At 44.5% G+C, this 18,485-nt stretch overlaps 1 long non-coding RNA gene across 1 annotated transcript in view; it reads right to left on the bottom strand.

Moving 5' to 3' along the window:
• LOC137653743 (uncharacterized) overlaps window positions 1–18,485 on the bottom strand; it is a 57,867-nt gene that overhangs the window by 30,684 nt on the left and 8,698 nt on the right. The window contains exon 2 of the long non-coding RNA XR_011046539.1: window positions 11,161–11,257. This is a non-coding gene — a long non-coding RNA (uncharacterized lncRNA). The remainder of the gene's footprint in view (window positions 1–11,160; window positions 11,258–18,485) is intronic.

Raw genomic sequence — 18,485 nt, 5'->3', positions numbered from 1 at the left:
CTCCAATCGCTAAAGACATTTTACTTTCCCTGGTAGACAGCTACTGCCCCTGCTGATGACATCTTACATGCCCAGGTAGACAGCTGCCCGCCTTGCTCTCGAAACGAGCATTCGTACTTGGGTCACTTAAAGAAGTTCTTGGTACGTATTTTACTGGAGGCTTGACGCCACCAAAGCAACCCAGAAATGTCCCAGGGCAAGATAGGGACAAGGGATTGACCAGCCATGCTTGTATTTGGGCTCACATGAAACCTATCCCCAGACATAAGAACGTAAGTTCCTGTAAATCATACTGGAAATCAATCCCGGGAAGTGTCAGGTTTTTGTAGTGCTATTTCGGTAACAAAATTATTCAGAGGAATGGTCGATGCTCCTAGACACCCGGCCTGATCAGTCGTCCTGCGTCATTTTGGCTAATTCCTCTTCCTCTTGAAGACTGCCCATCTGAAGGCTCAGCCACAAGCGAGGACAAAGATACAGGAACAAATGAAGGAATGCAAATGCATTTATCTCTGTTCCCCTTTTTGATCTGGGAACCTGGAGAGCAGAGCAGCCAAGTGTTGTTATCAACTTTGATTGAAACCCAAGATTACGTAGGAAGACCCACTAATTCTATCCGTTTGCAAAGAGCGTAAAAAAAAATCCAAAACACAGACTAGCCTTGGAGTTCAGGAAGTCTTGATTTATGGCAGGGCTTCCATGTTTACAAAGACTAGCTATACTGTACCAGCGTAATGCTGAAAGGAATTAAGTGACAGTTACCGCGTGACTCGAAATGTTCTTTTTTCTCAATCGTAGGTTTTGGCAAGGCCAACAACCTCTGATATCTCCTTGTGGTCGCCCATCAAAGGGCTGGTCGATTGGTCGGTAAGATCGCCCCACACTCATGTGGGACAAAGGCTCTTGCATTAGTATCCCGTATAAAAAGGGTTGTATACATTTGAATATCTGGAAAAGGGTGAAGACCATGCTGGAACATAGAAGACAACAGGATGATTATGGAATGAATGCAACCAGAAACATTGAAGTGATAACTGGCTGAGAGGGAGTCCAGAGCTGAAGTCTAGGGGCACTGACTTCCACATTTCATGACTGCTAAACCCAACACCTCTTCAGTCCTGGAGAAATTTTCTAGTCTTGCACGGAGATTATCACTGGCTAAGCATCAGCAAGGGAGTATGAAAGTTCTAACCAGGTGTAACATTATTTTCAACTCAGTCTGGTCATTGACAGTCATTCAGGAATAAGAATGTCTCATTTCAGTAAACAAACTTTCATTGAATGATAGAATATAATACTGTCAGAAAGCAACTGTAAGGTCTCTAAAATTACCATGCCGTTTAAGAATATTGCTAGATGACAACAGCGAAGTCTAGGATTTTAATCAATATCTCGACAAACGAATTAAAAATAATAAAAATTCTCATCATACTTTAAAAACTTGACAAAGATAATAAAAACATTAATTACATGATCATATAAAGTATAGAGGAAATAAAAAATGCAACTCATAGACTATAAACTAAAGACTAGATGTCAGATAAAATGGGTCAACATGGTAGAGCCAACACACCATGCAAGGGTAAGTAACACCCACTATAGACATTTAAACTGAAGGAAGGAGAGTAACGATGGTTTTGAAAATTAATACCACAGGGGAAGATTAAAGAACAGATAGGGAAAAGGAAACCTCTTTGTAAAATACCAGGGATCCATGGCCCTTCTATTAAACCTGCCCAACACTTTAAAAAAAAAAAGACAAGAGGTAGTAGGTTGGCCAGGGCACCAGCCACCCATTTAGATACAACTGCTAGTTGTTGAGTCCTTTGACTGGCCAAACAGTACTACATTAGATCCATCTCTCTGGTTATGACTCGTTTTTCCTTAGCCTACAAATACAGTACACCAAATGGTCTAGCCTATATTTTCCACACTCCTCTGTCATCATACACCTGACCACACTGAGATTACCAAACAATTCTTCCTCACCCAAGGGGTTAACTACTGCACTGTAATTGTTCTGTGGGTACTTTCCTCTTGGTAAGGGTAGAAGAGACTTTAGCTACAGTAAGCATCTCTTCTAAGAGAAGAACACTCCAAAATCAAACCATTTTTCTCTAGTTTTGGGTAATGCCATACCCTCTGTACCATGGTCTTCCACTCTCTTGGGTAGAGTTCTCTTGATTGTGGGTACACTTAGGCACACTATTTTATCTCATTTCTCTTCCTCTTGATTTTTTAAAAGTTTTTATAGTTTATATAGGAGTTACTGTTCGAAAAAAAATATTCAATCTATTTGTTCATTACTTCTTTTGTAATTTAATGATCTCCTTTCCTCAAAGGGGTATTTTTCCCTGTTGGAGCCCTTGGGCTTTTAGCATCCTTATTTTCCAACTAGGGTTGTAGCTTAGCAAGTAAAAATAATAATAACAATAAGAGAAAATAAATAAAATAGTGTGCCTATGTGTACCTTCAAGGAAAAGAACTCTAACCCAAAATAGTGGAAAACCATAATACAGAGGATATGGCACTACCTTAGACTAGACACCATTGATTTGAATTTGGAGTGCCCTTCTGTAACAGCTGCATACCATAGCTAAAGTCTCTCTTCTACCCATACCAAGTGGTAAGTAGCCACTGAGGAGAAGAATGATCAAACTTGTTTCATCTTTCTTAACAATTTCACCTTGGGCTCCACAAGCACAGAAGTCATTGGACTGAGCAAACTTTGATGATGACACACCACCAAGGAGAGAAGCGTCAGGGGATGTTCCAACAAAAATTTGGAGTCACTGTCATAGGGGAAGCAATGACAAATTTCACTGGCACTGGTCGCTAAGACAAGGGCTGGTGTTACTACCACAGGGATAAAGGGAGCCATAGTGCAACATGCACAAGGGTAGCAGACACAAAGAGGTGACAGGTGCAGGGGTAACAGACACAGAGGGATGGCTACCAGAGCCCTCTCATTCTCTTCATTGGCTTTGGCACTGGCATTTTCACTGGAGCAGAAGCATTTTATGGCTTTGGATGTTCCATGGGAATCACTGTGATCACCACATGAATATGTAGCCTTAGCTACCTGCATTCTCAATAATGACAAGAGGGCTTACCTGCAAGACCAGACCTAAGGAAAGCAAAGATTTCCTCAGGTCAACACCTTGTCGGTGGCCTGTATAGGAAGAGCTTTCTGATTCTGGTGGAGTACATCAATTACCTCGCACGCCAATAACCTTGAAAAAACTCACAGATGTAAATCAAAGTTCTTCCTGCTCCTGAGGCATAGTCCCCAGGACCAAGCCAGGGTCATATACCCAAACACTTCAGCAAATCGGTGAACTCAATAAGCTGAGCAATGTGCTAGCAGTTTCTTAAGTTTTATTCTGGATTCTGCAAAAAATGTTGCGAAAGATGACTTCATCCTGCTTTGTCCTCAAAGAATACACCCACCCTTAACAGAAGGCCATGATCTACACTCTTCGTATGGGGATAATTGCAAACAATTATGCCTCTACAAAAACCGAATTGGCATCCATCCTATGACCTGCAAGCGAATTCCTGCTTCATTTCATCAGTGACACAAAGCAAAAATCAACCATTAAAACACAAAAGTATTAGAAAAGGCTTAAAAAAGGGTAATACACACCAGTACTTATGTATGCAATGTGGGAAAAAATAAAAGTGAAGATTCTTTGACAGGAGAGTGAGTAATGCTACTTACCCATTCTCACCACCTTGAGTTAACTTCCTCGTATACTATTTCAATGACCATTCAAGGTCTACTGAAGACATAAACTATTCTAAAAGACAAAAGGTTTGTATGCATGTAGGAACTGAAGTCATTATTTAGCACACCAGCAACACATTGGTTACCCTTTTACCCCCAGGCTCTTTGGAAATTTCCAACCCTTAACCCCCAAGGGGTTATTTTTCCCCCAGCACATTTTGCAGTATATATTTTTAAATTGCTCTAACAGCCTTAATTTTTGTCATAGAGAGGTCAGGTTGGTCTCATTCTCTTGGAAAATGCCTGAATTTTTTCAAAAAAATTATCAAAAATATGAAAAAAAAAAATTTATAGCATTTTTTTTGCAAGGACGTACCGGTACGTCCATGGGGGTAAAGGGATGAGTTTTGTGAAACGTACCAGTACGTCCTTTGGGGGTAAAAGGGTTAAACTGAAATGTAGCTTCTCCCACAGTGGTCTAGCAAAGAGTAAAACAAGTGCTGGTAGTTGCTACTACTGTATAAGGGATTCAACTCCAGATACTACTGAAAACATTACAGTATATGGAAAAAACAGCACTGACTGACATATTAACTAGATGATCAAAAAATGTTATTTTCATTAGTAAAATAAATTTTTGAATATACTTACCCGATAATCATGTAGCTGTCAACTCTGTTGCCGACAGAAATCTACGGTCGGGATACGCCAGCGATCGCTATACAGGTGGAGGTGAACACCACAGCGCCATCTGTGGTCAGGTACTCCAGTACTTCTTGTCAACACCACCTCAATTTTTTCCTCGGTCCACTGGTTCTCTATGGGGAGGAAGGGTGGGTCAATTAAATCATGATTATCGGGTAAGTATATTCAAAAATTTATTTTACTAATGAAAATAACATTTTTCAATATTAATCTTACCCGATAATCATGTAGCTGATTCACACCCAGGGTGGTGGGTGGAGACCAGCATACATGTTAACAAAGAAGCTAAGTATCCCGTATTTTATTTTATTAGTTATTCAAAAATAACATAAAATAAATAAGTACCTGGTAAGGAAGACGACTTGAACCATTACTCTGCCTTTATTAAGTACGTCTTTCTTACTGAGCGTAGCGGTCCTCTTAGGATGCTGAACGACTCTTAGGTGCTGAAGTATAAAGGGCTGCAACCCATACTAAAGGACCTCATCACAACCTTTAACCTCGGCGCTTCTCAAGAAAGAATTGACCACCCGCCAAATCAACAAGGATGTGGAAGGCTTCTTAGCCGACCGTACAACCCATAAAAAGTATTCAAGAGAAAGGTTAAAAAGGTTATGGGATTATGGGAATGTAGTGGCTGAGCCCCCGCCTACTACTGCATTCGTTGCTACGAATGGTCCCAGGGTGTAGCAGTTCTCGTAAAGAGACTGGACATCTTTAAGATAGAATGATGCGAACACTGACTTGCTTCTCCAATAGGTTGCATCCATAACACACTGCAGAGAACGGTTCTGTTTGAGGGCCACTGAAGTAGCCACAGCTCTCACTTCATGTGTCCTTACCTTCAGCAAAGCAAGGTCTTCTTCCTTCAGATGAGAATGTGCTTCCCTAATCAGGAGCCTGAATAGGTAAGAAACTGAGTTCTTAGACCTTGGAAGAGAAGGCTTCTTGATAGCACACCATAAGGCTTCTGATTGTCCTCGTAAAGGTTATGACCTTTTTAGATAGTACCTAAGAGCTCTAACTGGGCAAAGTACTCTCTCCAGTTCGTCCCCCACCAAGTTGGACAGGCTTGGGATCTCGAACGACTTAGGCCAAGGACGTGAAGGAAGCTCGTTTTAGCAAAAAACCGAGCTGCAAGGAACATGTAGCCGTTTCAGATGTGAAAAACTATGTTCCTGCTGAAGGCGTGGATCTCACTTACTCTTTTAGCTGTTGTCAAGCACACGAGGAAAGGAGTTTTTAATGTGAGGTCCTTAAAAGAGGCTGATTGGAGAGGTTCAAATCTTGATGACATAAGGAACCTTAGGACCACGTCTAGATTCCAGCCTGGAGTGGACAACCGACGTTCCTTTGAGGTCTTAAAAGACCTAAGGAGGTCCTGTAGATCTTTGTTGGTGGAAAGATCCAAGCCTCTGTGGCGGAAAACCGCTGCCAACATACTTCTGTAACCCTTAATCGTAGGAGCTGAAAGGGATCTTACGTTCCTTAGATGTAACAGGAAGTCAGCAATCTGGGTTACAGTGGTACTGGATGAGGAAACTGCATTGGCCTTGTACCAGCTTCGGAAGACTTCCCCTTTAGACTGATAGACTCTGAGAGTGGATGTCCTCCTTGCTCTGGCAATCGCTCTGGCTGCCTCCTTCAATAAGCCCCTAGCTCTTGAGAGTCTTTCGAAAGTTTGAAGGCAGTCAGACGAAGAGCGTGGAGGTTTGGATGTACCTTCTTTACGTGAGGTAGACGTAGAAGGTCCACTCCTAGAGGAAGAGTCCTGGGAATGTCGACCAGCCATTGCAGTACCTCTATGAACCATTCTCTCGCGGGCCAGAGCGGAGCCAACCAACGTCAGCCGTGTCCCTTTGCGAGAGGCGAACTTCTGAAGTACCCTGTTGACAATCTTGAACGGCGGGAATGGATACAGGTCGAGATGGGACCAATCCAGCAGAAAAGCATCCACGTGAACTGCTGCTGGGTCTGGAATCGGAGAACAATACAACGGGAGCCTCTAGGTTATCGAGGTAGCGAACAGATCTATGGTTGGCTGACCCCACAGGGCCCAAAGTCTGCTGCAAACATTCTTGTGAAGGGTCCACTCTGTGGGGATGACCTGACCCTTCCGGCTAAGGCGATCTGCCATGACATTCATATCGCCCTGAATGAACCTCGTTACCAGCGTGAGCTTTCGATCTTTTAACCAGATGAGGAGGTCCCTTGCGATCTAGAACAACTTCCACGAATGAGTCCCTCCCTGCTTGGAGATGTAAGCCAAGGCTGTGGTGTTGTCAGAGTCCACCTCCACCACCTTGTTAAGCTGGAGGGACTTGAAGTTTATCAAGGCCAGATGAACCGCCAACAGCTCCTTGCAATAGATGTGAAGTGTCCTTAGCTCCTGATACCATGTTCCCGAGCATTCCTGTCCGTCCAAAGTCGCACCCCAGCCCGTGTCTGATGCGTCAGAGAAGAGACGGCGGTCGGGTTTCTGAACAGCCAAAGGTAGACTTCCTTGAGAAGAAAGCTGTTCTTTCACCACGTGAGAGTAGACCTCCTCTCTTCGGAAACAGGAACTGAGATCGTCTCTAGCGTCATGTCCTTTATCCAGTGAGCCGCTAGATGATACTGAAGGGGGGGAGGTGGGGTCTCCCTAACTCGATGAACAGGGCAGCGATGAAAGTGTCCCTGTTAGACTCATCCACTACCTGACTGAGCATCGGTTCCTTCTCAGCATGCTCTGGATGCAATCTAGGGCTTAGTATATCTTTGGGGCCGACGGAAAAGCCCGAAAAGCTCGACTCTGAAGATCCATACCCAGGTAGACAATGGTCTGGGATGGGACGAGCTGGGACTCCTCAAAATTGACCAGGAGGCCCAGTTCCTTGGTCAGATCCATAGTCCATCTGAGAATCTCCAGACAGCGACGACTTGTGGGAGCTCTTAAAAGCTAGTCGTCTGACGGAGCCGGACACAAGATCATGGTACTGCTGCACAGTCTGTGAACTGTCAACCATGGGGAAGCGAGGAAGTACAGTGACAACCCGAAGCTGTCTAAACTGTCTGGGTCGTACAGACAACTCCTTATCGGGTTGCTGAGGTTGCCGCACTGCGTCACAACAAGTCACTTCTGCTGGTTGTTGAACGTCTTCCCAGTGACACACTGACTCCGTAAACAAAAAATCCTCTAACAAGGAATAAGCTTGGACTGCATGTCTTGCAACACAGCTCAAGGTCTATGGGAGCAGGTGTGGTAACAGACGGGGTTAGCGACTGAAGTGGAACCATTACCCTCCCTGGAAGCATGCTATGCTTAAATAAAAGTCCATAGGAGGCTAAGCAGCTAAAGGCTCCTCTCCAAATGACAGAGTCCTCAAGGGAAAATCAGAAGGAGGGAGAATAGCACTTTCTCATCTACAGGAACCATATCCGAGAAAAGCTAAGTTCTCTCAGTGAGGGTTTCACTGGTGCAAAAGCAGCAGACTAGAAGGCAACGTTATGAAACTGCTTGACAGTCTAGTGAGTTGGCAACAACCAAAGATGTGTGACTGAGAAGCATGCGGTAAGGTATGCAGAGCATGCTGTATGCAGAGCATGCTGTATGTAGAGCATGCTGTAAGGTAAGCAGAGCATGTTGCATGGCGTGCGGCTTATGCTGCATGGGATCAGGCTCAAGCTGCAAGGGATGAGGCTTATGCCGCATGCGTTGAGGAGGATGCCGCATAGTATGAGGCTCCTGCCTCATGGGTTGAGGCGGTTATTTATTCTTAAAAGGAAATCTGAACCTGACCCTAATCTAGCTGTCCGAGGATTTACCTGGTGAGACATCAGTCTCTTTACCAGCGAGTTTTACCAGATTTCCCCGGGCCACCACGTGACACAATTGGTAGTAATTCATTCAAATTACCCTTAATGAGTCAATATGGATAAATATCAACACAACATCGTGTTCAAATAGAAATAAATTTCTACCTCATACTTGGGATCGAACGCTAGTCCCTTCTAATGAAAGGCCAGGTCGAAACCAACCATGCCACGAGAGCCCATTGCCGCATAGCATGAGGCTCCTGCCTCATGGTTTGAGGAGGACGCTGCGCAGAGAGAGGCTCATGCTGTGAAGAATGCGGTTGCTGCATGTGTTGAGGCGGCTGCCTCATAGCATGAGGTTCCTCAAGAGTTGAGGCTCTTGCCTCAAGAGTTGAGGTTGCCTCAAGAGTGGAGGTGGCTGCCGCAAGAGTTAAGGTTGCTGCCTCAAGGATGGTGGAGGTTGCCGCAACGCAAGAGGTTGCTGCATAGCGCTGGTATCTGGCAACTCCCAATGCGGCAGCTCATGCGTGGAGGTAGGTTGAGGAACCTCAACATCATACGTCTGGCAGGGTGGACTGCGCAGAGGTGGAGTTGAGGTTGCTGCCTCGAGGATGGTGGAGGTTGTCGCACCGCAAGAGGTTGCTGCCTCGAGGATGGAGGAGGTAGTCGCAACGCATGAGGCTCCTACCTCAAGGGTAGAGGAGGTTGCTGCAAAGCATAAGGCTCCTGCCTCAAGTGTTGAGGAGGTTGCCGCGTGGCAAGAGGCTCCTGCCTCAAGGAAAGTGGAGGTTGCTGCACAGAGCTGGTATCTGGCAACTCCCAATGCGACAGCTCACGCATGGAGGTAGCTTGAGGAACCTCAACATCATACGTCTGGCAGGCTGGACTGCGTAGAGGTGGAGGAGCGCTCGCAGGAGGAGGTGTGTTAACCTTCTCTGCCTGAAACTCCTGCATCAACACCGCAAGCTGAGACTGCATTGTCAGCAGCATAGACCACTAGAGTTTAAGAAAGACAACAACAAACGGAGCTACTGTCCGTTGAAACTGAGGGTCTAAAACAGCTGGTGCGGCAACAGACGGAGTTACTGTCTGTTGCGATACCACCTTGCCTCTCTGGGAGGTGTGCAGTTGTCGTACTGCAGCAAGTCCGAACTGACCCAGTGCTAATGGCACCACCTAGGAGTTGGACTTGCGCGGAAGGGACCGACTTGCACTTAAAAGCTGCAAGATTTGGTCCATGGTTTCTGCGAGAAACCTCTTCCGCAGACGAGGAATAAATGGGCTCTCTCGTCTTTGTGTGGGTGGGGTGATCACGTCGGCTACGTGAGTTGGTTACACCCGAAACCACGGAGGGAAACGTCTGTTCGTCGATCAAGGCCTGCTGAACCCATAAGTCCTTCGACATTACTTCTCCCCTGGGCTTGGGAGCTTGTAAGAGGTCCCAGACTAGGCGAACAACTGGCACGAACAGACGAACCCTCGAACGCAACACTGTAACACTTTGCGCTTATCACTTTTGATTTTCTGTTTGCACTTATTTCACTGAACTCGAAACTTTAAGTGGTTTGTACCTGAAACACGCAATTCTATCCTTCATTAAAAGTTAGTAATTGCGAAAACAGTATTACAATGTAACAGAAAAACATAATGAAAGATAAATAATTCAGTGGCTGGAAAAGAGACTAAACACTAGATCAAATAAACTACGTTTAAAATCTCTCACCGCATAAAGCCTGAGAACAAGAATAAAACTCTAGAAACGTTTACCTTCTTCCCCTAAAGAGACTAGGGAGAAGAGCAAAAACGATAACAACGTTACCCGCTTGAACGAAACGTTTATCCTCCTCTCTCTCCCTCCGTCTCTATCTCTCTCTCTCTCTCTCTTGACTTAGCACCTGAGAGAAGAGCCCAATTATATATATCGTTAAAACATATTATTGTTAAAGGAAAAAAACTGAAAGGTTTCCCAAATAAAAAGTTCCTTTATTAGAATTAAAACCATTTAAGCTAAGAAAGAATGAACAAAACGCTAGAATCGGTTTACTCTTACTGCAACGTGACACCGTGATAGACTCTCTCTCTATCGTAACGATAGAGCGCAAGTTGAACGTTCTGAACGTCAACAACTGCAGAGACAAAACAAAACGTTAGTTCAACTTTGAAAACAGTACAAGACTATCAAAGAAATTCTTTCAAAAACATTAAAATAGCATATGTTAACAGGTAAAAACGAAATGACGGGCTCAATGTTAATTAACTTCAGTTCAAGAAAAGACCGCCTACTATTAGGAAAGGTCGAATATAAACAAATATAAAAATTAATTTTAATAAGTTTATAATAAAAGGAAGTTAATCAAAGAGGCCTATAAAAGGCGGAGAGATATAAAATAAATCTATAACTTTGTTAAGCAAAATTAAGAGAGTCTATACTCTCTTCGACACCAACACTTCCGTCTAAGGGAAGGGTCGGCCATTTAAAAGTGAAAGAGAGTTCATACTCTCTTCGTACCAAAATTAAATAAAAAATTAAATCAAATTAATTCCAAAAACTTGCTAAGCTAATGATATAGCTTCCTGAATAGCGAAGGCTAAACTCTAGAGCAAATACATCACCAAATCGTGAGCAATAACTCCAGAATCAACAGCGTATCCATGTAGGTCTAGCCGGAGGCACGACAGAGGAAAAATTGAGGTGGTGTTGACAAGAAGTACTGGAGTACCTGACCACAGATGGCGCTGTGGTGTTCACCCCCACCTGTATAGCGATCGCTGGCGTATCCTGACCGTAGATTTCTGTCGGCAACAGAGTTGACAGCTACATGATTATCGGGTAAGATTAATATTGAAAACTTTGTTTTGGAATACTATACTGTACATCTACATCAGAATGCATTTCATAAAGGCAAACCACATACTCTATGATCTTTCCCTACCTCTGATAATGGTAATAAACCATATATGTGCAAATACTCTCCACGGTTGTTTAGAGATTCCCAACAGCATCAGTTTGTAGCCTTGTATGTCCGATGACTGTAAGAAGAAATGGAAATGTTTGCAAGGTGAAAACTTTTTGTATATTTGCATTGTAATATCAACAAATAGCATTAAAATCAAAACTAGTCAATTATACTGGCTATAGATTCCATAGCTAAAGAAAATAGTGCAATAACAAAACTAGTTCATAATTGAAATGAGCTTTGAAAATAAAATCATTATTCTTGAAGAACAATAATTGTGCTGTTTGAAGAGGAACAAAACCATGCCCTATCAAAATCAGATATCACACATTTTTTAAGCAATCTGTATTTTTCCTAACTTTGTAAAGCTGAGTCCTTTAATAGGAGTATGATTTTAGGTAAGCTGGAACTCAGCCGGTAAAATTTATAAAAAAGGTGTTAGTAGTTACTGCCAGGTAACGGGGAAGCCCTGTCCCCACGCCTTGCTGGTTCACTAAGAAACCACTTTTACCTTCGCCTAGTGTTTGCAAGGAGGTGCTTGAGACAAGGAGTGTAACTTAAAGAACTCTGGTTTGTATAGTTAGGAAAAATGAAAAGGACTTAAAAATTTTAGTTTATTCCTACACTAATACAAATCCTTACCCTTTAATAGGAGACTTATCCTTAGGTGGGAGGAATTCCCTGTAACCAAACTGGCTGGTTTAAAATCCAGGGACATAATACAATCAGTCATTAGGAGGAGCAGGAGTGTCAATTCCTATCCACCTATGACCTGAAATCCCGGTGATAAGGCTAGATTTCTATCATAAACAGCCAGCCATGGAGGAACCTTTATCCCCAATGGATATATTGTACTTTCCTCAACATAAGGCTAAAATAAAGTGATGGGTTTATCTTAATATTCCTCCTCCCTCTTTTATCTTGTTCTAAAATATAGCAGTAACTCAAGTTTGGTACTTTACCTACATCAAGGTTCAATTCAGAGACATAACAGTTTGACTAGACTCTAGAGAAGGAGAAAAAGACCATACATTACTTTCACAATCTGAATAATATTAGTACTGTACTTGACATGCAGTTTTATAAAAAGGTAACAGTAAGAAAATACGTTTAGAACTTTAGATGTATAAATACAATATATGTATCGTCTCAGTGCAACATACAGTACCATAATCCTCTTCCAATAGTGACATTAATGTGAAAGATGTATCTGATGGAACTCAAAAAGGATAGTGATATTAGGCTGCAGGCGAGTGTACTCCAGACATGGGAAATCTCGTTTTTTTCAGGCTCAGTCTTCTCTTCTTGTTTTGTTAAGACTGCATTGCATGACTGAAACCAGCTTCAACTATGTATGAGCTAGGGAAAGCAAGTAAAAATGGCTCAAAGATTACACAAGCCGATGATAGTTTGCAACATTGTTTTTGTTGATCCCTAATTCATGGAGACCTTTTCTTCTGAAAAAGGCCCTTGCTTTGGGGTTCACAGTCATGTCAATTAATTCCTCCTCCTGGTGTAAGGCAATATCTGCATTCCTTACTGTATTTCAACATCAGAGTCAGGATCCATTTTGGCACTTACAATTCTTCTAAGTCTTCAAAGTGCACTTTAAACCTTGAATTAAATTCACCTGATGAGATAAATGTATTTCTAGGCCCAAACCAAGAATGCTTTCACTTTTTATGTTGCAAGTTTGAAAAATAATGAAAATCTTTATGCGATAGTGAAGCTCTAAACAAGGTAAGCTTGCCTTTTAATCCCAGTAAAACTTTCCTGGACTGACTATTTGTAATAATTTTTACATTAAAGGATCGGTTGCCTGATGCACCCTCTCCAATGCCTTCCATCATAGGCATCCTCTTCCACCAAACCTCTTCTCTCCATATCACCCTTCACCTTATCACACCATCTAATTCTCTACCTGCCTTCCTAACAGGTTCCTCCCAAGACCTCCTCACTCTCCCTCCACCATCCATTCTCAACACTTAACCCCACCATCTCAGACGTGACACTCTTATCATCTCTGTAATTTTAGCTGCAGCTGCCATTTTTTTTTTCTATTTCATAATTTTCTAATCATTAAAACAGTGATATTCCTACACCATTGCTCCTACAGAAATGTGGCAAGAGATTGGTCAAGGTCTCTACAGACTAGTCGAATGGTCCTTCTGAGCTTCAGTGATATCTTTGGGGTGGCAGGTAAGGTAGAGACAGGTGGGGTAAGGAAAGTAAATATTCTTCTGATACCCCTGCCCAGGCTTTACAGACATCAATGATATCCAGGCTAGCAGCATCAAAACTACAGCGAGAGAAGACCCAGGATCCTCCCAAGCAGCAGGCAAGGTCTGTTTAGGTTGACCGTGTCAAGTCACTCCTCTGAATGTAGAACAACTGAAGAGGAGGGTGCAGCAGGGGAAGAGTTCAGGGTCCAGACACCAGAAAATACCTCCAGAAGCTTCCTTGCTATCATGATGCCGGTGATACCCAGGGAAGATCACGACTTCCATAGGTTCAGTTTTTAATAAACATTGTCATCAGGCAGTACAGCAACAGGCATACTTTGAAAGAGGCAGACAAGTTTACCTTCCCTGGAAGAAAGTTATACTTCTGCTCCTTTCAAAGCACACCCGGAGGGCAGGGCAGGGTCTCCCACCCCACTACGAATTTCTTCGGAGCAACCAGCTCAAGAGGAATATGAAGGAGACACAGCATGCTTTGAACTATTCGAAGAGAAGAACGAGCCAATGAGCTTCTTTGCCAATGCTAAGTCAAAGAGGAGAAGCTATGAAGCTTCTTTGCCAATATTAAGTGTGATATCGAAGAATCCCTCTTAAAATGTTATTTTCCTTAGTAAAATAAATTTTTGAATATACTTACCCGATGATCATGTAGCTGCAACTCTGTTGCTCGACAGAAAAAACCTACGGTCGGGATACGCCAGCGATCGCTATACAGATGGGGGTGTACAACAACAGCGCCATCTGTCGAGTAGGTACTCAGGTACTTCTTGTCAACAAGAACCAATTTTCTCCTCGGTCCACTGGGTCTCTATGGGGAGGAAGGGAGGGTCCTTAAATTCATGATCATCGGGTAAGTATATTCAAAAATTTATTTTACTAAGGAAAATAACATTTTTCAATATTAATCTTACCCGATGATCATGTAGCTGATTCACACCCAGGGGGGTGGGTGGAGACCAGCATACATGTTAACATAAGAAGCTAAGTATCCCGTATTTCATTTTAGCAGTTATTCAAAATAACAAACATAAAATAAATAAGTACCTGGTAAGGAAGACGACTTGAACAATTACTCTGCCTTTGTAAGTACGTCTTCCTTACTGAGCCTCGCGATCCTCATAGGATGCTGAGCGACTCCTAGGAGCTGAAGTATGAAGGGTTGCAACCCATACTAAAGGTCCTCATCAAAACCTCTAATCTAGGCGCTTCTCAAGAAATTATTTTGACCACCCGCCAAATCAAGTAGGATGCGAAAGGCTTCTTAGCCTTCCGGACAACCCAAAAATATTTCAAGAGAAAGATTAAAAAGGTTCTGGAATTAGGGAATTGTAGTGGTGGAGCCCCCACCACTACTGCACTCGTTGCTACGAATGGTCCCAGAGTGTAGCAGTTCTCGTAAAGAGACTGGACATTCTTAAGATAAAAGACGCGAACACTGATTTGCTTTTCCAATAGGTTGCGTCGAATATACTTTGCAGAGATCTATTTTGTTCAAAGGCCACGGAAGTTGTGACAGCTCTAACTTCGTGTGTCCTTACCTTCAGCCAAGCTTGGTCTTCCTCATTCAGAAGGGAATGAGCTTCTCGTATTAACAGTCTGATAAAATAGGGTAAAGAATTCTCTGACATAGGCAAAGATGGATTCTTAACTGAACACCATAAAGCTTCAGACGGGCCTCTTAAAGGTTTTTAAAATAGAACTTAAGAGCTCTTACAGGACATAATACTCTTTCTAGTTCATTTCCAACCATACGATAAGTTTGGAATATCGAACGATATTGGTCAAGGCCGAGAAGGCAGCTCGTGTTTGGCTAGAAAACCAAGTTGTAGAACATGTAGCCGTTTCGGATGAGAATCCGATGTTCCTGCTGAAGGCATGAATCTCACTGACTCTTTTAGCTGTGGTTAAGCATATCAGGAAAAGAGTCTTAAAGGTGAGATCTTTCAGGGAGGCTGATTGTAGCGGTTCGAACCTGTCTGACATAAGGAATCTTAGAACCACGTCTAAATTCCAACCAGGTGTAACCAAACGACGCTCCTTCGTGGTCTCAAAAGACTTAAGGAGGTCCTGTAGATCTTTATTGTTGGAAAGATCTAAGCCTCTGTGACGGAAGACTGATGCCAACATGCTACTGTAACCCTAGATAGTGGGAGCTGAAAGAGATCGTTCTTTCCTCAGATATAAGAGGAAGTCAGCTATTTGAGTTACAGAGGTACTGGTCGAGGATACGGATACTGACTTGCACCAGTTTCGGAAGATTTCCCACTTCGATTGGTAGACTCTAAGGGTGGATGTTCTCCTTGCTCTAGCAATCGCTCTGGTTGCCTCCTTCGAAAAACCTCTAGTTCTCGAGAGTCTTTCGATAGTCTGAAGGCAGTCAGACGAAGAGCGTGGAGGCCTTGGAGTACCTTCTTTACGCGTGGCAGACGTAGCAGGTCCACCCTTAGGGGAAGTGTTCTGGGAACGTCTACTAGCCATCGAAGTACCTCGGTGAGTTATTCTCTCGCGGACCAGAGGGAAGCAACTAGCGTCAACTTTGTCCCTTCGTGAGAGGCGAACTTCTGCAGTACCTTGTTGACAATCTAGAACGGAGGGAATGCATATAGATCTAGATGTGACCAATCTAGAAGAAAGGCATCTATATGAACTACTGCTGGGTCCGGGATAGGTGAGCAAAGTATTGGGAGCCTCTTGGTCATCGAGGTTGCGAAGAGATCTATGGTTGGCTGGCCCCAGGTGGCCCAAAGTCTCTTGCATACATCCTTGTGGAGGGTCCAATATGTTGGAATTATTAGTCCCTTCCTACTGAGACAATCTGCTATGACATTCAAGTTGCCTTGGATGAACCTCGTTACTAGTGAAAAGTCTAGACCTGTTGAACAGGAGAGGAGGTCTCTTGCGAACTCGTACCATGTCAGAGAGTAGGTCCCTCCTTGCTTGGAGATGTACGTCAAAGCAGGGTGTTGTCCGTGTTCACCTCCACCACTTTGCCTTGAAGGAGAGACCTGAAGCTTTCCCAAGTCAGACGTACTGCCAGTAGCTTCTTGCAGTTGAAATGCATTGTCCTTTGACTTGAGTTCCATAATCCCGAGCATTCCCTACCGCCTAATGTCGCACCCCAGCCTACGTCCGATGCGTCCGAGAAGAGAACGTGGTTGGGAGTCTGAACAGTCAGGGGAAGACCCTTCAAAGGTTGATAAAGTCCTTTCACCAAGTCAGACCAGACTATCTTTCAGGAAACCGGGATCGAGACCGCTTCTAGCGTCTTGTCCTTTTCCAGTGAAAAGCTAGATGATACAGAAGAGGACGGAGGTGTAGTCTTCCAAGTGACACAAATTGAACCACGGATGAAAGTGTCCTAACCAGACTCATCCACAGCCTGACAGGGCAGTGTTCCTTCTTCAGCATCTTCTGGATGGATAACAGGGCTGGGGGTTGATCGTCTTGTTCAGCAATGTCCTCATCAGAGGGTTCCTCATCCGAAACTGATGAGGAAACGGCAACGGAGTGGGCAACGTCTGACTCGCTGAATCCGGTCGCCCTGGTGGATGCGTGACGGAGCCGGACACAAGATCATGGTACTGCTGCACAGTCTGTGAACTGTCAACCATGGGGACGCGAGGAAGAACAGTGTCAACCCGAAACTGTCTAGACTGTCTGGGTTGTGCAGTCAACCCCCTACCGGGTTGAACGTCTTCCTAGTGACACACTGAACGTCCACAACCACCTCCGAGAGTCGCTTAACGTCAACGTGCGACTGGCAACCCACACTGGGTCGCACCGGTGGAGGAACCACCTCAACTGGCGGACGTGAGTAGGATACCTCAGCGTCAACAGGGCGTACAACCAACCGGAGGAAGGTTGTTGGCTAGGAGGTTCTTCTCCGTAAAAAATCTTCTATCAAGGACACAAGCTTGGACTGCATGTCTTGCAACAAAGCCCATTAGGGTCTAAGGGAGCAGGTGTGGCAACAGACGGGGTTAGCGACCGAAGCGGAACCATTTACCATCCCTGGAAGCCTTGTTATGCTTTAATTAAAGTCCATAGGAGGCTAAGCAGCTTAAGGCTCCTCTCCAAATGACAGAGTCCTCAAAGGAATATCAGAAGGAGGGAGAACAGCACTTTCTCATCTACAGGAACCATGTCCGAGAAAAGCTAGGTTATCTCAGTGAGGGTCTCACTGGTGCATAAGCAGCAGACCAGAAGGCAACGTTATGTAACTGCTTGACAGTCTGTGAACTGTCAAAAACTGAACTGTCAACCACAACAGGTGCGTGAGGACATACAGCACTGGTGCATTAGTAGCAGACCAGAAGGCAACGTCATGTAACTGCTTGACAGTCTGTGAGCTGGCAACAACCAAAGCTGTGTGGGGAAGCCTCAACTCCTGACTGACTACAGTAGTCTGCTGCGGGCGAGTGGCGGTAACCACAGTGGGTTGCGGAGGCTGACACACCGTGTCAAAACACGGCAGCTTGTGGTAGCTCACGCACGGCAACGGAGTGCTCCGTGTGCCTGTGGGAGTCAGCATGCGTCTGGCAGGGTAGACTGCGCATGGGTGGAGGAGCTCTCACAACAAGAGTGTGGGAGCAGGCAGCCATGCTGGGCGCACAACCGTGGCAGGTTGTAGGCAAACGGGTGCATCGTCAACCTTCTCCGCAGTCGGAGTGTGGGAGCAGGCAACAACCAAAGCGGAGTGGTGGTGCGTGGTGGGGACTGCCGTGGGTTGCGGAAACTAACGCATCGCGTCAAAACACGGCAGCTTGACTCCACCTTCCCACTGCTGATGCGGTAGCTCACGCATGTTAACGGAGGGAGCCGCATGTCGGCTAACGTTAACATGCGTCTGGCAGGGTCGATTGCGCATCGGAGGTGGAGCTCTCCGCAGCCGGAGTGTGGGAGCAGGCAGCCTCAGCGTGAGCTGGGCGCACAACCGTGGTAGGTTGTAGGCTAACGAGAGCAGTGTAAACCTTCTCCGCACGAAACTCCTGCATAACCGCAGCTAACTGAGTCTGCATAGACTGCAGTAAAGACCACTTAGGGTCTACAAAAAACGGCAAC

Source organism: Palaemon carinicauda, chromosome 14 (assembly GCF_036898095.1).
Source record: "Palaemon carinicauda isolate YSFRI2023 chromosome 14, ASM3689809v2, whole genome shotgun sequence".
NCBI lineage: Eukaryota > Metazoa > Arthropoda > Malacostraca > Decapoda > Palaemonidae > Palaemon > Palaemon carinicauda.
The sequence above is the reverse complement of the archived record's forward strand: the minus strand, read 5'-3'. Positions and strand labels throughout refer to the sequence as shown.